The sequence below is a fragment of the Oryza brachyantha genome, chromosome 9 (genome assembly GCF_000231095.2).
Source record: "Oryza brachyantha chromosome 9, ObraRS2, whole genome shotgun sequence".
Lineage (NCBI taxonomy): Eukaryota > Viridiplantae > Streptophyta > Magnoliopsida > Poales > Poaceae > Oryza > Oryza brachyantha.
Window position 1 is genome coordinate 3,780,359 of NC_023171.2, and position 22,065 is coordinate 3,802,423.

At 44.9% G+C, this 22,065-nt stretch overlaps 1 long non-coding RNA gene across 1 annotated transcript; it reads right to left on the reverse strand.

The window, feature by feature from the left end:
* Positions 1 to 458: 458 nt before the first annotated feature.
* Positions 459 to 1,537, reverse strand: LOC107304986. Its single transcript, XR_001551042.1, has 3 exons — positions 1,495 to 1,537; positions 1,218 to 1,361; positions 459 to 510 (listed from the first exon to the last, which is right to left on the reverse strand). It is a non-coding gene; the product is annotated as an uncharacterized LOC107304986 (long non-coding RNA).
* Between the last annotated feature and the right edge of the window lie 20,528 nt (positions 1,538 to 22,065).

Below are 22,065 nucleotides of genomic sequence, written 5' to 3' on the forward strand. Positions count from 1 at the left end.
GCTATTCTAGTTATCCCGCGATGCTAGAGGGATATAGTGATTCAAATTGGATCTCAGATGCTGATGAGATCAAAGCCGCTAGTGGATATGTCTTCACACTAGGTGGTGGTTTTGTTTCATGGTGGTCTTGCAAACAAACCATTTTGACGAGGTCAACCATGGTAGATACTGCTATTGTTGAGGCAGAATGGTTGAGAGATCTAATGGATCTACCAATTGTTGAAAAACCTGTGCTAGCTATCATAATGAATTGTGACAATCAAACTATGATTGTTAAGATGAACAGTTCTAAGGATAATATGAAATCGTCTAGGCATTTGAAGAGACGATTAAAGTCTGTCAGGAAACTGAGAAACTTCGGAGTTATAACGTTGGATTACATCCAAACAGCTAGAAACCTGGCAGATCCCTTTACAAACGAGCTATCACGGAATGTGATAGACACTGCATCGAAGGAGATGGGTCCCTCGTGTTTGCGCAGATGCGGCTTCCTTTTGTAGTTTTGTTTTGCTGCATGAAACGGAAATTCCAGTGATTAGTTTTGGAAACTTATCGTATCGGATTCTTCCTTGCACAAGATAGCATAGAGTCCGGATAGGTTACGCACGACCTATCCGGTTCGGTTACGATATGTTAGGCATGCTGATCACACGTCCTATAAATACCGGACCGCTACCTCGTTGCAACGTACGTGAAAAAGAATCTAGGGTTTGCCTCTCCTCTGTGCTGCACCGCCACTGTCGTCTACTCCATCCTCTTCGTCGGCGTGCACCAGCGATCGGAAAAGCAGGTCTCCGGAACTGTCGCCCTCGTGAAGTCCTGCACCGGGAGAGGGCGAATAAAGTTTGTAGGAAGCGCTCTGCGCGACTGCTCGCTGTTCATCAACGGCGACTCGTCTTCCCTGTCGATCGGTTGTGGCTCGCCGTCGTCAACATCCTATGCCGCGAGTCGTTCGTGCCGCTCCCAATCCTCCTCAGAACAACCTTCGGTACAGGTTAATTATGTTTAATCTAGTTCTACATATGTTTAATCTATTCGTGTGTAGCTATTTCGTATACATGGTTAGATTAGATCTGTTCATGTTGGTTGATCCTTGTATTTCCATGCTTTCGCTTTACAGTGTCATGATTTATTTATGCGATGGATTAAATTATTATGTGCTTATACTTTCAACAATTTACATATCAAAAGCATCTAAATAGAACACCAACACAAACCGGTTTGTGTGATCGATTGATGTTGGTGGTTGAGATGGTGCTCTTCTTAGGTTGTCGCCTTTGGCCGCGGCTGCCCTCTTGGTGGCGTCTGCCTTGTATTTTTCCGCCTTCCTCGTCAGCTTCTAGCTTTTTTCTCTCCATCTTCTGCTCGTCCAAGCCGAAACCCCATGAACCGAACGATTTTTTTTTCAAAAAAAAGTGAGGGAGGCCCCCACGGTATATTTTTATTAAAAAGAATTTGATACGACGAACATTTGTAATATTTGATACGACGAACCTGTACGCTCCCTTCATCGGCCTTTCTATGGCTGCCACCTACGCTGGATGATGAGATGCCACGATCCGGCCATTCTTGTATCCATCCCTCTGCTATTTTTAATACCCGGCACAAATAGTCTATCAAAAATTTTGGGATAAATATTAGTAAGACACGACATATATAGGGGTCAGTTGCGCTGTGTGTCTGGTTTTGGCTCTGTAAGTGCCGGGTATTATGGAACCGGCACTAATGCCTGGGCGTTTTTTTGGACTTGTGTGGTACCGACAGTACCCAGGTTTTTTGGACTAGTGTTCCCACCACTATCATGCTAAAACACAAGATACCGAAGATTCCACTAATACCATATTACCATGATAAACCACATGATACTAGCTCTCACTGATATCATGCTAGACTGCATGATATTGGCTCAATTATCCTAACAAATTTTACTATAATCATTTAATTATGACATAGTGCAACTAATCACAACGAATCTCTTCAATCACTAAATAAATGCGGGTACGACTATTTAAACCGTTTTACTCTAATCAGAGATATACAACTTTACCCATAAGACATAGACCCACGTACGTACCCACACACTGGCATATCACTACAACATCCCGTAAAGAGGTTGTGACAAGATCCTTCAAATAACACACTCCAAACCATCTACACCACACGGAGGGTGCATCTCCCACACCCTAATCCGGATTGGCAAGACTACCCCTTGTGCCACGGCAAATCCGACAACCGATCAATCCATCCCTGTACTGACACAACTCCATCACTTCCACCATCGCCTTGGTGCCTAGGGGACGAATGAGCTATATGTCAAGACTAGCCATTGACCATACTGGCTTACGGTAAACACGAATATGTCAGAAGACGGTTTCCTGTGAACCGGTTCTTAATTACTATAAGCACCACTTGTGAAACCATTACACTCAAAGTCTACGAATAGTCATATTTTAGTTGTTTATGAAAGACACCTAGCCACAACTATTACCACTGTGAGAAAAAGTTGACTTAATTAATGAGAATGAATATAGTGTCCCGACCCAAATTAAGTCAAGTTGACAGTAAGAAAGGCTAAGCAACTCAGCTTAAATAAAATAAAAACCTAGCTATAACATTTGGATTAAGCAAACTAACACATAAGCATGTAATTACAAAATCAATAAAAGTTTGAATATATAATTGTAAAACAGTTGTAAAAACTAGGATCAACATGCTCAAGGATTTAGCAACAAATTGCTAAGAAACCGACTTGCCTTGCAACTCTGCAACGGCTTGGGCTACCACTTCGTAGTACACTAGACCTTGGGTTTCACCAAAATCTATAACAAGTAATTATAAATATTCAAAATAGTACAATGGGCCATTGAAACATTAAAAGAAAATATTTTTACGGTTTCTTGGCAAAATTATTGATCCACTGCAATTTGAATGAGTTTAAATGGACTTTGGATTAATTAGTTATGGTTCTTAGAAGCTATTTTCTTTTCTTAGTTAACCTGCAAAAACTAGTTAACGACTTTTCAATGGCAACTTGAACGAAACAGGAAATGGCCGAGAAAATGAAACTTACCGAACAAGAGATGAATTAACGACTAATGCACGAATTACAGACTCATATGATGCACTCGTTAACGGAAGGATTGGAAAACACCGGATGAATCACAGATCTACATGACAAGATAGAAACGTTAATGCATCAGGGATTCTCATGATGAATCAGTACCAAAACACGGGTCATGAACCGTACAGCCGAAAACAATGACAGGGTTAGCGACAGAAAAATGACACGATTAACGACAATATTTAACGACCCGTTAAACTAAAATTTAACGACTCGCCACAAATGGAAAGTTAATGATTCATTAACGGCTTTAACAAAAGACCAACTGACGTGTATGAAATAGAGAATTCACAATGTACATTAAAGATTTGTTAAATGACTCACTAAAAACTAAGCGATGAAGCGATCTAAAGATTAGATCGGTTTTGCACAGCTGCGGCTATGCGAAACAACGACTACCCGAACCAATCTAAGACTATCTGAATCCAAAATGTGTAGAACTTTATCTCTTATCTTCTATGGACCATATGTGACGTGGTGAGATGGAAGTGGACTTGGAGAAGGTCTTGGTTTGGCCCCCAATCAACTTCTTCAATCATCCATGCATTCCTTATGCTCGGTCTCTTTTCTTTCGCCAAAGCAAGTACTTCTGCAAATGAGAACACACGAAACTCAATGTGTAGCAACGTTTGTTCAAATATATAACAAGTAAATCTAATATAGAACATATGCACCTTTGGTTAGTTAATCCATAACATAGTCATGGTTATATCTGAGCTAGTTGTGTCCTAATCATCCTACCCTTCTTGATTGGAAACCGTCCTCGGTTTCACCTTGTCATGGAGCGTATTGAAGTTATCTTTATCTATCACAACATCTAGTGAGGAAGATTTCTTGCTGGCCATATGGTTGGATCCTAAAAAATTTGTAGTCGAAGAACCAGAATACTCCCCTTCTTGCGAACCAGCCTGTAACTCATTTAAACAACTAGAGGAACTATATAGAGAATTACATACATACATGGGGTCCTCTAGACAATACATTTCATCATGAAAACAAGATATAGTCAAATTTGAACAAATATATACTCGATCCACATTATATTCTCCTTTACTATCATATCAGAAGGGCATGGCAATTCAAATCTAGCAAATAGTTTCTTCTCTAAACAGTTGAGAGGACAAAGATCATCAAATTGAATACAAACCCAAGTATTTAAAGAAGTTAGCAATTTAAGCTCTTCATTCTCGCTAGCAATGTGAATAACATGTTTAAACTCAACACATGGTGGCTCTACTATAGAACTAACATGTTCATTCACTAGTTGTGGCATGGATATAAGTGAAGCATCGCACAACTCTTCTTTGTCACAAGAATCATTAGGCAAATTGTTTTGGGATAAAGACATTTCAACAATTGTTTCCACTATGGTTTGCTCTAATGCAGCACAAGTAGTGAACATAGTTCGCACATCATAAATATGCATACCTTGAGTATTTGTAGCACCATTATCATTACCTTTTTTCTCATCTTAAAAAATTATCGGCGCTTGGTCAATTACACATTCCTCAAGCATGCATGGGGCCATGGATAGGTCTGTTGGCTCTCCGTCTTTCTTCTCTTCCTCTTCATCATCTTTAACATTGGATGTGCTAATGTAGCCATCTTCTGATTCTGCAGGTCGTGGGGAAGGTGGTTTTGACTCTGTAGAAACTTCGGACATAACTTGTCGCTTGCTCATTGGTGGGTCGCCCAGAAAGTGATGGGCTTTGGCAGCCCCGAAGATGGCTTTGCCCGTGGCGTGTACGTGCTCGCGTTGTTCTTGACCTGTTGATCATGCCCCTGCAATTCCTTCTCTGCAAGCATAGCAAATTGATACAACTGGTTAACAGTGTTAAATTCCTTATTATCTATTATGTCCTGGATTTCGCGTCTCAACCCCAAGTAAAAACGACAAATAGAATCCTTAGTTCCCACGGCTATGCTATAACACATTAATCCCTTTTATAGCTCATCATAGTAATCATGTACAAATTTATCCCCTTGTTCTAAACGCATCAGTCTATTATGTAAATCTCTATGATAAGATGGAGGAACAAATCTATCACGCATAGCTATCATAAGTTCTTCCCAAGTAGTAGGTAAAGCACCCTCTGCAGCTAAACTAGTCCACCAAATGATAGCAACATCTTTAAACCCACTACTAGCATGTCAAACTCTATATTGTTTAGGCACAAGGTGGAAACTAAATTTATGTTCTAGTATCATCTCCCAATCAAGGTATTTCTCAGCATCATAATATCCCGAAAAAGATGGTATTTGAAACTTAACCTTAGCATGAGGATCATGGGCACACGATTATTGTTACCTTGTTGGTATTGCAGATATTGAGCGCTCCCATACCTGTCATAAAAACATCAACCAATAGTGAAAGCTGTCCCTAATATTCTACTACACGGTTTAGTGGTGCCTCTGAACAACTCAGGCAACATGGTGCTCCTTACCAAGCTCTTATATGGTTCTTACTAGTAAACAAAGGATACCAGGAAAAAGTAGGCAGTGATTGCAAGGATCAAGAAACCTGTGTCGTTGTGTAGAGCTAGGAAGGCCAAATATATGTTAGTGGTACACAATCCTATAACAGATAGTAATGCTCAATAAAAGGCCTAAGTACAAGTAGTAGTCGCTAGAAGAGACACGTTCCTAGAACTAGTCTATCAAGCGAGAGTCGAAACAAGGAAATAGGCTCTCTCTCAATAGTCTCTCAACAATGAAGCACCTCTGAAAGTTGTACTCAGCACACCAATTTTTTTCAATTTTTTCTCTTTTTTTTCTATATTTTTTCTCAACCAGGGGTACACAAATAACAAACTCCTAAAGTTATATCCTAAACCAATGTAAGATGTGGCCTATGAAAAATTCTCAACTAGGTGCGAAGTTGTGGTACAAACTTCCGAGGGCGAAAACTCAAGATTCCAAGCTGAATTTCGCAACGAAACATTCATCAAATCTGAGAAAGTCAGGAAGGAACAAATGCAAAATTTTCTGTAGATGTCTAGAAAGTACAAAAACGTCCAAATCGGAGTCCGTATGTGAAAGTTAGAGCTGTTTTACCGAAGGGGGCGTGAATTAGGGTTTCGCGGCTTGGTAACATGGATTCACGGATAGATTGCAAGTAGGTTTAGCAAGCGGCTAACAAGGGGGCTAGCGGAAGTAGGGCGATTAACACAAGGCGACTTGCGACCTATCTAATCAGGCTTGCAAAAGCGGGTTATTAACACAAGGCGGCTAGCAATCCGAAACCGAGTAGAACTCGATCTCTCAAGGCAAGCTCTCGCGCAAAACCACAGATAGATCTAGAACATAAAATCGTGAAACTAAACCAGCGACCACAAACTTAACTAGGACACAAACTCAACACTACGAATTCTGAAATCAAATTATGCAAAGGCTAAACACGGTCTAGGTTAAGAAAAGACTATCGTCTATTTTTTTTTTGGCTTTTTGTAGACTCTAGGACAATGGCGAAAACAAAACAGAACTTAAACTAGGGTAAAGATACTAAGCGAACCTGACGGTGAACCTAGAGCTCTGATACCAACTGATATGGACTAGGTTTCCCAATCTTCCGAAAGGTTATGATAAACAATCGATTTGGGCTTCTTGAGCCCCGCAATCGTTGCACCACGTCTCCTCTGGTTACCACCGTACCGGAACACGGATGGCCTCACCGAGAAGGCTAATCCCTGTTTGCGAATCGAAGATCACAAACAAGAACAAGAAAGAAAGTAACGAAAATTGCAGATGAATGATTAAACTCACGAGTTGGGGTCTTACAAACCGATCTAGCGACGAAACTATTCTTGACAGATTAATCTAAGTAAAATCCAACTCTAAACAATGACGGCTACTGAATAAATAGGATTAGGGATGTGCTAGGGTTTCCCATGGGCGCACACCCCCTTGGGCTAAGCCCACGACACAATTACAAGGCCCAAAAACCAAATCAGATTCGGAGTGGATGAGATACATGGCTTGTTGTGCTGACTCCCGGCAGCTCGGTAGGAATTTTGATGTGGGACCAAAATCATTTGAAAGTAGACTCCATAAGCTTTCCAACAAGTACTTATAAGCCCTAAAATTACTTCTAGATCAGCAGCTAGGTCCGTTTGAAGTTAATGCTGTTAGGAGACCCGAATCCGAATCCAAAACGTGTAGAACTTTATCTCTTATCTTCTATGGACCAAAAGTGACGTAGTGAGATGGAAGTGGACTTGGAGGAGGTCTTGGTTTGGCCCCCAATCAACTTCTTCAATCATCCATGCATTCCTTACGCTCGGTCTCTTTTCCTTCGCCCAAGCAAGTACTTATGCAAACGAAAACACATGAAACTCAATGTGTAGCAACGTTAATATAGAATATATGCACCTTTGTTTGTTTAATCCATAACATAGTCATGGTTATATCCGAGCTAGTTGTGTCCTCATCAACGAGAATAGACAGAACACAAAGTTCTAGCTTAAACAGAGTTGATACGTGGCCTATGTTATTTTCTGTAAAAACTTTAATGAGCGTGTAGAAACTTCATAGCTTGAACAAACAATTTTGTAAGAAGAATTTCAAATTTTTGATTCCGCCAAATCCACTAAAGTTAATTTTGTTTCTCTTGTCCGAAAAGTTAAATTTTGCCTGATTCCATGTCCGCGTGGAAAAGTTATGGCTGTTTGAAATTGGGGCTTCGGGCTAGGTTTTTCAGAGGGCACATGACCATATGGAATATGGTGGTAGCTAAGTATGTAAAGATGCTTTGGCGTGCATGGTGATCTTGTAAGGTGTTTATGATGGCATAAACAGTTTTCAAAGGATGAACCCTAACACAAATGATAAAGGTGGCGGCTAGGGTTACAAAGGGAAACACAAACCATCAACAAGAAGTTAAATTATGACTAAAACTCAATACTATGAACTCTAAAAAAGAACTATGCAAAGGCTCTGGGATGAGGAGAAACTAACGACTACAATTTTTTTTGTTAGCTTGTCTATAGACTCTAGGATAACGGTGTCACGCCCAGAAATTCCTCACACGAATTTCTGAACTTAATTGTGTATCAAAAATCCCTGTCCAGGACCAGCCAGGGTACACAATAAGACAATGTTGATTACATAACCATCGTTCTTAGAAACAACTGAAAATTACACTTATTCTAGTGGAAATGTTGCGGAAAGGAAAAGGTAGACTAGCTCCAGCGGGTACGGCTCCAGTCCACAGGCAAAGCTTCGACAGCGGAACAGCTCACTCCTGAGAGGCACCTCCATCGGACTCAACTTCCAACTCTGGGGGGAAGTTAAGCAAGACTGAGTACAAACCACCGTACTCAACAAGTGACACGGACAAGAGAACAATAAATGATGCATAGGGATTAACAAGGGCAGGCTAGGGCTAGTTGCAGTAAAGCAGCAGTTAAACAAATAACAGAGATTAAAAAGAAATACAGGTAATTGAATACAGTAAAGGATAAGTAAATAATAGTTGTAAAATACCACAACACTGTCCAACGTTACACCACGTTGCAACAGGCCCAACCACTACTCAACGTTACCCCACGTTGCAGTAGTCCCGAGTGAAAACCAGTTTACTCAAGATATTAAAGGTTCACTAATCACAGTGAAGTTGGGAGCTCGCCCGTAACCGTGGGCACGACTATTCGAATAGTTTATACTTTGATCAGAGGTGTACTACTGTACCCAAGAGACACGACTCCACTATACTTGAACGTGCGCCGACATACCACCATGTCATACCGGAAAGGAGACCGTGATTGGACCTGTCACATAACCCTCCCTATTTAATCGCACCACACTTCAGGTTTCACCGCCTCCTTTACACCAAGTCGGGCAGTCCCCTCTTGTGCCTTGGTAGATTCGGAAGCAGCAGAGGCTTTCGTTACACCACGATTGCCCGTCCATACTCCATCACGCCTACCTTTGCCTCGGTACGTCAAATAGTTCGAAGTCATGCTTCAAATCCCACCTTACCCATTTCGGCATGTGGTTAGCACTTAATTACTTCCAGGGTTTCCCGTGAACCGGTCCTTAATTGCCATAAGTGCGACTCTCAAAACTATGCACCCACAGCCCACCATTATCAATATTTTAGTTGACATTAACCCGAACCGGGTAATGAATCATTATCTCAGCTATTCAGAACTAAGTATGATTAAAGGTGATCCCATGAGCTATTTGTTCTAAGCACGGCTAAGCATTAACCTAGGCCTAACTCTAATCAAGTTACCCCTGGTCCAGCAATGAATAAAGTTGGATAATCAACGACATAATAATAAGGTTTACCCGAAGAAAATAAATACAGTAAATACTTTAATTAAAACAATGCATATTTGAATAAATAAAATGGGGAATTTGCAATAATGGGTCCAATATGATCAAAGATGAGTGCCACTTGCCTTGCTCTGGTCCCTGGGGAACTTCGGCGACGATCTCGAAGTAAACCGGCTCTTCGGCGGGGTCCGAATCTAAGCGACAAAGCACAAAAATAAATAAAACAGGCACAAACTCTACTGAAACAGCAAAAGAAACTATTTTTAATGGATTCTTGACAGTTTTATTAATTTAATGAAATTTGAATGGACCTAAACGGAGACTAGATGAATTACTTATGAATTTTAGAAGTTTTCTGGGTTTTTTGCTAAACAGAAAAGTCGTAAATCAATTATTGCGCAATTAATGGGGCTGCTGACATCAGCGAGGAGAGAGGAGACGCTGATGGGTGGGGGCCACTTGTCGGTGGGAGAGAGGGGAGAGGAGAGGCTGACAAGTGGGTCCCACGGGAGGAGAGAGGGAGGAGAGGCGTCGGGCAACTGACGGGTGGGTCCCGTCGGTCGGCGAGAGGGGAACTGAGAGGGGGAGGAGAGCGCGGCGGCAGCGCGGCGGCGGCTCGGGCGGAGGGGAAAAGTGGGCGACGGCACGGCGGCGGTGGGGATTTATAGGGTGGTGGCGCCGGCTAGGGCGGGGCGGAGGTTGGAGACCGAGTCGGGCGCGGCGAGGTCTCGGCGGTGACCGTTGCGGCGATGGCGGTTGCGGCGCGGCGGCGGACTTGGACTCGGCCGGCGCGGGCGCGGGCAAGCGAGCTGGCGCGGTCACTGACAGGTGGGCCCCACCTGTCAGTGGCACGTTGGAGGAGGGAGGTGGCGCGGACTACGCGGGCGAGTGCGGCGCGCGAGCTGGGCCGAGCGGCGGCCCAGGCGGTGGGAGGAGCGTGCGCACGGGAGAAGGCTGGTCGGCTCGGCTGGGCCGGCCTGGAGGAAGAGGTGGTGGGCCGGCTCGGCTGGGCCGGCCCGGGAAGGAGGAGAGGAAAAAGAAAAAGGAAAAAGAAAAGGAAAGGGTGGAAAATTGGACTTCGGCCCAATTTGAGAAGGAAGGGAAAAAGAAAGGAAAAAGGAGGGAAGAAGGAAAGCCCCACTTTTGCCGAGTTTTAAATTAATTTGTTTGGTCAAATTTTATACCTCTGCAATTTGAATTTAAATCCAGTTAATCGATTTGCGAGCCTCGATTTTAAATTGAATTAAGTTCTTTTTAGAGGGATTTTTCCGGAGTTAATTAAGCCAATTGTTGTTTACGAATTTCTTTTGCGATTTTAGGCTTAGGACGAAACTCCGGGTGTGACAAACCTACCCCCCTTAAACGGAATCTCGACCCCGAGATTCGGAGGCACTGGTGAAGAGGTGCGGATGGGCGGCCTTGAGCTCATCTTCTCTTTCCCATGTCGCTTCTTCTTCTGAGTGGTGACTCCACTGAACTCTGCAGAATCTGATCACACGGTTCCGAGTTTTCCTTTCACTGATTTCTAGAATCTGTGCTGGTTTCTCCACATACGTTAGATCTTCCTGTAGATCGATGTGCTCAGAGTTGGTCTGTTCTTCAGGCACGCGGAGACACTTCTTGAGCTGCGACACATGGAACACGTCATGGATTTCGGCCATGTTAGTGGGGAGTTCTAACTGATACGCAACTTCTCCCCTGCGTTCCACTATTCGGTATGGTCCCACGAAACGGGGTGCCAACTTTCCTTTGGTCTGAAACTGGTGTACTCCTCGCAAAGGTGTGACGCGGAGGTACACATAGTCTCCGGCTTCGAAGGCTAAATCCCTTCGACGATTATCTGCATAGCTCTTCTGTCTGGTTTGGGCTGTTTTCAACCTTTCATGGATTATTCTGACTTTTTCTTCCGCCTGACTTAAAACTTTAGTGCCAAAAACTTGACGTTCTCCTGTTTGATCCCAGAAGAGGGGTGTACGACACTTTCGCCCATACAGAGCTTCAAAAGGTGCCATCTGCAAACTGGCTTGATAACTGTTGTTGTATGAGAACTCTGCATACGGTAAATTCTTATCCCAAGTTTCACCAAAGTCGAGAGCGCAAGCTCTGAGCATGTCTTCAAGAATCTGATTTACCCTTTCCGTCTGACCATCTGTCTGCGGATGATAAGCTGTGCTGAAATTCAATCGGGTTCCCAATTCTTCCTGCAGCTTCTGCCAAAACTTTGAAGTAAACTGACTTCCTCTGTCAAAAACGATCTTTTTAGGTACTCCATGTAGACACATGATCCTAGCCAAGTAAATCTCAGCTAATCTTTTCCCGTAGTAGGTAGTGTGAACTGGTATGAAATGAACGACCTTTGTCAATCGATCAACGATCACCCAAATCGAGTCATGACCGGCAGCGGTCCTTGGTAAACCAGTGATGAAATCCATCCCGATTTCTTCCCATTTCCATTCTGGAATCTGGAGAGGTTGCAACAGTCCTACTGGCCTTTGGTGTTCTGCTTTGACTCGTTGACAAACATCGCACAAGGCGACATATTCTGCAATTTCTCTCTTCATACTGACCCACCAGAACTTTTCTTTGAGGTCTTGATACATCTTGGTACTCCCCTGGGTGAATAAAGTACTGGGTTTGATGAGCTTCTTGGAGTATCAACTCCTTTAACTCCTTGTTATCTGGTACATACAACCTTGTTATCTGGACTCGCATATTTTTCTTTAGCTCGGCTATCTCCAGATCATTTGCTTGAGATTGACGAACTTGATCCACCAATGTGGGCTGCGCTTCTAGGGCTGCCACAAAACCTTCTTCGACTAAACCCAAATTTAGTCGTTCAAACTCCTACTGTATCTGATCACAAACTTCCATTGATACCGCAGCATTGCAGTAATTCTTCCAGCTTAAAGCATCTGCAACTACATTTGCTTTGCCTGGATGGTAATGGATACTTAAATCATAATCCTTGATCAATTCCAACCATCTTCGCTGGCGGAGGTTCAAATCCGGTTGTGTAAAGATATACTTTAAACTCTTATGATCCGTATACACTTCACACTTGTTACCAATTAAGTAGTGTCACCAAATTTTTAGGGCATGCACTACAGCTGCTAGTTCCAAATCATGAGTCGGGTAGTTACCCTCATGTGGTCTCAATTGACGAGAGGCGTAAGCAACCACCTTTCCTTCTTGCATTAACTCACATCCAAGTCCTGATCTGGATGCATCATAGTAAACCTGGAAGTCCTTCATTTGGTCTGGCAAAACCAACACGGGTGCTGAAACCAACCTTTGCTTGAGCTCTTCAAAACTCTTATCGCACTCACTTGACCATTTGAATTTCTCTTCCTTTTTCAACAACTGTGTCATTGGCTTGGCTATCTTTGAAAAATTCTCAATGAACCGGCGGTAATAGCCCGCAAGTCCTAAGAAACTTCTGACCTGGGTAACCGTCTTGGGTGGGGTCCACTTGATTACTGATTCCACATTGCTGGGATCCACTGCTACACCTTGCGCATTGATCACATGGCCAAGGAACTTCACTTCGTGCAGCCAGAAATCACACTTGCTGAACTTGGCATACAACTGGTGTTCTCTTAGCTTCTCTAGCACAATCCGCAAATGTTGCTCGTGCTCTTCTTCTGACTTGGAGTAGATAAGAATGTCATCAATGAAGACGACCACAAACCTATCCAGGTATTCTATGAACACCTTATTCATGAGATTCATGAAAAATGCCAGGGCATTAGTAAGTCCAAACGACATTACCGTACATTCATACAAGCCATAGCGAGTAGTGAATGCCGTCTTGGGAATATCTTCTTCCCGAATTCTCAACTGGTGATACCCCGATCTCAAATCGATCTTGGAGAAAACTTTGGCTCCCTTCAACTGATCAAACAGATCATCAATCCTTGGCAGAGGATACTTATTCTTGATGGTGAGATCGTTCAAAGCACGATAGTCCACACACATTCTCTTAGTTTTGTCCTTCTTCTCAACAAAAATAACCGGGGCACCCCAAGGCGAGGTACTCGGTCGAATGTAACCTTTCTGGAGCTGTTCATCCACTTGCTTCTTCACTTCTGCCATCTCATTTGCTGCCATCCTGTAGGGTCTCTTATAGATTGGTGCGGTTTCTGGTACCAAGTCGATACGGAACTCGATCTCCCTTTCTGGCGGTATTGTTGTGAGATCATCTGGAAACAACTCTGGATACTCACAAACCACTGGTATGTCTTCCAACTTCTTCGGATCTTTGATTGTTTCCGAGGGTTGCTCTTCAGCTTCCATCTGATTCAAACAAGTCCTAGTTATTACTGACTCCGGTGACTGATAAGTTACCACTTCGCCACCTTCACTGGTCAAGGTGACTGTACGCTTGGCACAATCAATCACTCCTTGATGCTTGGTAAGCCAGTCCATTCCCAAAATGACATCTAGGTCTTTAGATTCGAGAAGGATGAGATTGGCTAGAAAGGATGTACCTTGGATTTCTATGGACACATTAGGGCTATAAAGGTCCGAAAACATACTATGCCCTGGAGTACTAACCCGCATCGGGTTTCTTAACTTTTCCCTTCTTAACCCAAGCAATCCCACAAACTTTCTTGAAATAAAAGAGTGTGTAGCACCAGAATCAAAAAGTACTGTAGCAGGTACGGAGTTGACAGGAAACGTACCCAGTATTACTTCTGGCGTAGCCTGTGCTTCTTGTGCAGTAACATGGTTCACGCGAGCTTGCACGAAGCTCTGCCCGCTGCGCTTCCGCTTTGGGCACTTGTCGGCAAAGTGACCTGGGTCGCCACAGTTGTAGCACACTCCAGGCTTTGCACCTGCATCCTTCCTGGCTGGAGGAGGTTGAGCTGTTGGTGGAGGAGCATTCTGTTGTCGGGGAGCTGGTGCAGGGAGAGCACGCTGAGGTGGAGCACGCTGGGACGAGCCACTGGAGAAGTTGTTGGGGTTGTAGGGACGGTGTTGGCGGACAATAAAGGTCGATTGCCCGTGCTGCTGATTCTGAGGATGGGGCCGATGTGGAACCGGGGCTTCTGAGGAGGCGGCTGGTTGGACCTGAACTGGGAGGCCTTACTCTTCTTATCCATCTGGAGATGCTGGTCCTCCTGACGGATGGCCTTGTCCACCAGTCTTTCAAAGTCAGCATAGTCGCCCGAAAGCAACTGCTTCAACTCATCATCCAAACCTCCGAGGAATTTTTCTTGTCTTTCAGCGTCAGTGCGAACATCCTCGGGGGCATATCGCGCTAGGCGATTGAACTCATGAAGGTACTCTGTCACTGTCTTGGTACCTTGCTGCAAAGCGCAGAACTCACGCTTCTTCTGGGTGACTATCCCATCAGGGATATGGGCCTTGCGGAAGTTAAGACAGAACTCCGCCCAAGTTACTTCCGTGGCAGCGGTGTGGGTAGCCAGGAAATTATCCCACCAAGCAGAGGCGGGACCCATCAGTTGATGTGCGGTGAAGGAGACTTTCTCTTGGTCGGTGCACTGCAGTAGATTGAGCTTGTTCTCGATAGCATGGAGCCAATCACTTGCCTCCATGGGGTTGGTAGTGCTTGAGAAGGTCGGGGGACGAACAGGGAGAAACTCTGGTAACTTGGACTGCACTGGGGGTGGTCCATGTTGTTGTTGGTTATTCTGATTCTGGTTTAAAAGCTGTTGTAACACTTGCTGGTGTTGCTGCTGCTGTTGTTGCATCTGCTGCATCATCCAAGCGAGCATCTGTGCCTGGCTAGCAAGAATCTGAGCAAGCGACGGGTTCTCTGGTGGGGGCGGTGGGGCCGGTCCTCCAGTGCTGGACTGGTCGGTGTCGCGGTTGCCGTGGCGGGTGTTCACCATCGGCAGGAGCGGGAGGAGCAGAAAGAGAAAGAAGAAAAAGAAACGGCTAAGCAAACATGGGCTTTATTTAATTAATGAACTGTAATTGTCTTGCTTAAGAAACACACTTAAAACCACATAACTCCTGGCGGTACAACCATAACCCCACTACTGCTATGGTTGACCACTAGCCCCAAGCGAAGCAAACCTAACACACCAAAACTAGCACACAACGACTAAGAACGAAGCTAAAGGCGACGTCTAGGGCACGGAAGGAGAGCGACGATCGACGACAGGGGACGGATCTTCTTCCTCGTCTTCAGAACGGCTCCTAGAGTTGCTGGGGAGACCATCTTCACCTTCACCAGAAGCGGACTCGCTGCTGCTAGAGACTGTGACGGTCCCGTTGCGGTTCCTTGCAGCGTTGAAAGGGGAAACACCTTCCTCGGGCACTGGGGTCGGAGAGGTTGGCACCATCTGCATCAGTGGTCTTGGTTCATCCGGGGCACCGGGGTAAGACTGAACTCTTGGCGGCCCATGGGTTCGCTTCCTTGCCGTGGTACGAAGCCTTGCACCACCGGGCTCTGGGAGTCCTTTAAGTCTGGCGTTCTTCTTCTTCAATCGGTCGATCTCGTCCTGCAGACGGACAATCTGAGTGAGCTTGGCGTCGTTCAAGGCCTTGGACGCTTCATGGAGATCGTGATGCATCTGGTCGAGGCCCTGCAGCACCGTGCACATCCTACCGAAGGTAGGGTCTTGCTCACTTCGGGCAGACCGAAACCTACTGACCATGGAATTGGGTCCACGACCAGGGTGATACCGGTAAGCCGAATGCCGAAACGTCAGGTCGTGCCTGGCCCTGAGCGTTGTCATCAGACTGTAAGCAGCTTCCTGGCAGGTATGCTCATGCGAACCTCCAGCTCCTTCTGCTTCCAAGTTAGGGAGGAAACCGGGGATTCCATGTAGCTCCAATCTGACACGGTGGGGAAACTCGCCTTCGAGAGGATGAATCGTGGTGTACTCTGGCTCATAGGGGTATCCTGCCATGAACGAGACTCTTGCCAACTCTACCACAAATCCAGCCATTCCGTTTTCACGATGGTACAAGGGGTGGTCAGCCATCTAAAGAACACAAGGATTTGGAATCAATAGATGCAAAATTTTGTTTCAAGATAAATAAATCATAAAAGAAACAAAGTAAATAAAGTTGTACCCGTAAATCGATTTACTCACGGTTTTCAACCAAAAGGGTTTTATCTTTTTAAATGACTCACGCTTTTGAAAAGCACTAACTCATTTTCAAAACACTCTAACTTTCGCAAACTATGCACAAGCATGAAAAGCAGAGGGCTCTTAGGGTTTGCATTGGGCTGATCCTACGGTCAAAGGTGGCTCTGATACCAACTTGTCACGCCCAGAAATTCCTCACACGAATTTCTGAACTTAATTGTGTATTAAATCCCTGTCCAGGACCAGCCAGGGTACACAAGAAGACAATGTTGATTACATAAGCATCGTTCTTAGAAACAACTGAAAATTACACTTATTCTAGCGGAAATGCAGCGGAAAGGAAAAGGTAGACTAGCTCCAGCGGGTACGGCTCCAGTCCACAGGCAAAGCTTCGACGGCGGAACAGCTCACTCCTGAGAGGCACCTCCATCGGACTCAACTTCCAACTCTGGGGGAGAAAGTTAAGCAAGGCTGAGTACAAACCACCATACTCAACAAGTGACATGGACAAGAGAGCAATAAATGATGCATAGGGATTAACAAGGGCAGGCTAGGGCTAGTTGCAGTAAAGTAGCAGTTAAACAAATAACAGAGATTAAAAAGAAATACAGGTAATTGAATACAGTAAAGGATAAGTAAATAGCAGTTGTAAAATACCACAACACTGTCCAACGTTACACCACGTTGCAACAGGCCCAACCACTACTCAACGTTACCCCACGTTGCAGTAGTCCCGAGTGAAAACCAGTTTACTCAAGATATTAAAGGTTCACTAATCACAGTGAAGCTGGGAGCTCGCCCGTAACCGTGGGCACGGCTATTCGAATAGTTTATACTCTGATCAGAGGTGTACTACTGTACCCACAAGACACGACTCCACTACACTTGAACGTGCGCCGACATACCACCAAGGCATACCGGAAAGGAGACCGTGATAGGACCCGTCATATAACCCTCCCTATTTAATCGCACCACACTTCAGGTTTCACCCGCTCCTTTACACCAAGTCGGGCAGTCCCCTCTTGTGCCTTGGTAGATCCAGAAACAGCAGAGGCTTTCGTTACACCACGATTGCCCGTCCATACTCCGTCACGCCTACCCTTGCCTCGGTACGTCAAATAGTTCGAAGTCATGCTTCAAATCCCACCTTACCCATTTCGGCATATGGTTAGCACTTAATTACTTCCAGGGTTTCCCGTGAACTGGTCCTTAATTGCCATGGGTGCGACTCTCAAAACCATGCACCCACAGCCCACCATTATCAATATTTTAGTTGACATTAACCCGAACCGGGTAATGAATCATTATTTCAGCTATTCAGAACTAAGTATGATTAAAGGTGAAACCATGAGCTATTTGTTCTAAGCACGGCTAAGCATTAACCTAGGCCTAACTCTAATCAAGTTACCCCTGGTCCAGCAATGAATAAAGTTGGATAATCAACGGCACAATAATAAGGTTTACCCGAAGAAAATAAATACAGTAAATACTTTAATTAAAACAATGCATATTTGAATAAGTAAAACGGGGAATTTGCAATAATGGGTTCAATATGATCAAAGATGAGTGCCACTTGCCTTGCTCTGGTCCCTGGGGAACTTCGGCGACGATCTCGAAGTAAACCGGCTCTTCGGCGGGGTCCGAATCTAAGAGACAAAGCACAAAAATAAATAAAACAGGCACAAACTCTATTGAAACAGCAAAAGAAACTATTTTTAATGGTTTCTTGACAATTTTATGAATTTAATGAAATTTGAATGGACCTAAACGGAGACTAGATGAATTACTTATGAATTTTAGAAGTTTTCTGGTTTTTTAGCTAAACAGAAAAGTCCTAAATCAATTATTGCGCAATTAATGGCGCTGCTGATGTTAGCGAGAGAGGAGACGCTGACGGGTGGGGGCCACTTGTCGGTGGGAGAGAGGGGAGAGGAGAGGCTGACAAGTGGGTCCCACGGGAGGAGAGGGGTGGGGCAACTGACGGGTGGGTCCCGTCGGTCGGCGAGAGGGGGAACAGAGAGGGGGAGGAGAGCGCGGCCGGCGACGACAGCAGCGCGGCGGTGGCTCGGGTGGAGGGGAAAAGTGGGCGACGGAGCAGCGGCGGTGGGGATTTATAGGGTGGCGGTGTCGGCTAGGGCGGGGCGGAGGTTGGAGACCGAGTCGGGCGCGGCGAGGTCTCGGCGGCGACCGTTGCGGCGACGGCGGTTGCGGCGCGGCGGCAGACTCGGACTCGGCCGGCGCGGGCACGGGCGAGCGAGCTGGCACGGTCACTGATAGGTGGGCCCCACCTGTCAGTGGCACGAGGGAGGAGGGAGGCGGCGCGGACTACGCGGGCGAGCGCGCCGCGCGAGCTGGGCCGAGCGGCGGCCCAGGCGGAGGGAGGAGCGTGCACGCGGGAGAAGGCTGGTCGGCTCGGCTGGGCCGGCCTGGAGGAAGAGGTGGTGGGCCGGCTCGGCTGGGCCGGCCCGGGAAGGAGGAGAGGAAAAAGAAAAAGGAAAAAGAAAAGGAAAGGGAGGAAAATTGGACTTCGGCCCAATTTGAGAAGGAAGGGAAAAAGAAAGGAAAAAGGAGGGAAAAAAGAAAGCCCCACTTTTGCCGAGTTTTAAATTAATTTGTTTGGTCAAATTTTATTCCTCTGCAATTTGAATTTAAATCCAGTTAATCGATTTGCGAGCCTCGATTTTAAATTGAATTAAGTTCTTTTTAGAGGGATTTTTCTTGAGTTAATTAAGCCAATTGTTGTTTACGAATTTCTTTTACGATTTTAGGCTTAGGACGAAACTCCGGGTGTGACAAACGGCAAAACCAAAAACTAAACTACAATAAGAACGAACCTAATGGCGAACTTAAAGCTCTGATACCACTTGATGTGGATAAGTGTTCCCAATCTTCTAAATTGTTCAAATAAACAATCAATTTGGTGGAGTCATGACACAAGTTGATCCAGCTTCTGAACAATCTTGAGCCCCACAATCACAACACCATGTCTCCTCTGGTTATCAACCACGTTGAAAATCAGTTGACCTCACTGAGAAGGCTAATCGCCACTTACGAATGAAAGAAGACAAACAAGAACAGGAAAGATTGCAACCAAATTGCATATAAATGATTAAGCTCATAAGTTGGGGTCTAACAAACCAATGGATCATCGAAACTGTTCTTGATAGATTAATCTAAACAAAACTCAAACCATAAAGGTGGCAGTGGCTACTAATATATGGAATTTAGGGCCTAGCAAACACCCCTAGATGCAACCCTAATCGGCTCCAATACGATACACAACACAAAGGCCAAAATTCGATGATGTCGCACAGGAACAGACTCTAGACGTTAAGTTGCTTGGTCAATTTCCAATGACTCATAACTAATTTATTTGGACATGGGACTAGAACCATTGGAAAGGTTACCTTCTTAGGTTCCCATCCATATAAATAAACCCCAATCCGATCACGTCTGCAACCTGGGCGCCTATTTTAATGCAGACTAGTCCTAGACTCCGAAACGTACTTGAAGTTGACTTGGTTTGGGCCCATATTGATTTGGACAACCTTGATGGTCCTCCACTCCTCTATGTCCCTATCTAATTATATTCATTGCCTTTCCATTGTTCCTAATCATAATATAATCATTAGATACCAATATATTCTCAAAGTCATATAAAGAACTTATGGACGAGCTCACCTCTAGATGCAATTGCCGCACGCGAGCTCTTGTGATTGGACATTGAATGACCAGCAGAGCATTGTTATTTATATCCTAAGGAGTGATGTCCTCATCACAATAGGGTGTGGTTCACTCTACCTGTGCACACTTCGTTCAAGGGCTCAAATTCCAAGTGGTTTTATTGTTCAAACCTCTCAAACTGTCTTGCACTCTCACGATGAAACCCCACAAGTCATTGCATTGCTCATGTTGGTTGAGAAGATTAAGTCCAATGGCCAAACTAGGGTATGGGCCACTCGATACTTCAACTATACCAGCCTCTTCGACCACCACGGGAGAGGTGCCATACGTCATCAAGCCAACTATCGTGGTCGCTCGAGTGAGTCATTTTTTCACCTCAGGAACCAAGATCCTGACTTGGGTTGAGGATTTCCCCGCTCCATGCAACAACGCATTCCAGCCTCCAGTCTTTAGTGCCTTGTGTTTTTCTCTGCATAATTCATGAATTCTTGTGTTTGCAATGTCCAGTGATGTATGATCGCCACCAATTTTTGTCCTATTCTCCCGGGTGGATTTCACTTTGAAGGAAGCGAGTTGTTGAGCCGGCAATAAAGAAGACAACACTCAACCCTGACGCTGAACCTAAGGCCACCGAGTCATTGAAATATGCAGGAGCTCCAAGTCCAAATGCGTTCACCTATGCCCCTGCTCCTCTATCAAGTGAAAAAACAATTCACCTTCAAGAAGGGCTCCAAATATTTTTTTTCTTGAACTGTTTACCTGTCTCCAGTCTACCCAGTTAACCTAAAGTGGCAATCTTCATGAAATCAAGCCATATGGATCCAATAGGGTCTGAAACTGGTGCAGCGATGCAGCAGTCCTCGACTGGCGCGATGCCAACAGATGCTTCTGTGCAGCCCCTGGCAGCTGGTGAGACGACCCAGCCTTTGACTTGCAGTAAGGCAACTCCACCCTCAGCGACCGCTGCATTGTCACCTCCGACACATCAGGCTAGTAACGCAATAAATCAAAGACTGGCTCAGCAGATGGCCATCCTACTGCGATTTCTCGTCCTCATCATCCGACAATCCACTCGCCGCCCTAAGTGGCTTCTCCTTCTTCTTGTTCTTGATCTTATTCTTCTTCTTCTTCTTCCTCTCGACCCAAAGCAAACTGTTACACCCCAAAGTTCCCTCTCCTAGCTTAATAAAAAATAATAATTTGTTAAAATAATATGTTCAATCTAATCAGGAATTAACTGGAAGTGACATGCTAGAGTATTTTAAAATATTCCGTAGGCATCAAAACGCGCTAATAGGATCTTAAGTGGAATTTCAATCATGGGAATAAATCAAATAATAATTAAAATCAGGAAACACAGATTAATTCCCCTTGTGAATGGATTGAATTATATGTTTGCCTTCGTGAATGCGATGTTCGATACAAAGTAACAGTAGCTGCACCACCTCCCCTTCTTGGCCTTCATTTTATCCCGCCCTGTCAATCAGATGTGATCATCATGGTCGGACAACTCATCCTCTACACTTGGCTGCTTGTCTACTCCGGTGTTCTTCTTGATAGTTGACTATATTAGATGTTCAATGAAGATTCCAGTCAAAAGTTGGAGGTGCTTGGACCCAAGGTTTTCTACCACGGCAGCTGCTTAAGTGTGATTTCCATAGAATATGTATCAGCTCGAGCCTATAAAATTTGCCTTGCAGCTTCCGCATTCCTTGGTAGTAGGCCTGCATGTTCTCGTCTGCACAGGTCCACTCATTCATGACCTAATTGATCACCAGTTGTGAGTCCCCGTGAACCAGCAGCCACCTAATCCCTAGGGATACAACCAACCATAGCCCATGGAGCAAAGCTCCCTTTAGTGATATCAGTACCACTCTAGCTCTAGCTCCCGACACCCATAGGGACCCATCCAATGCGTCG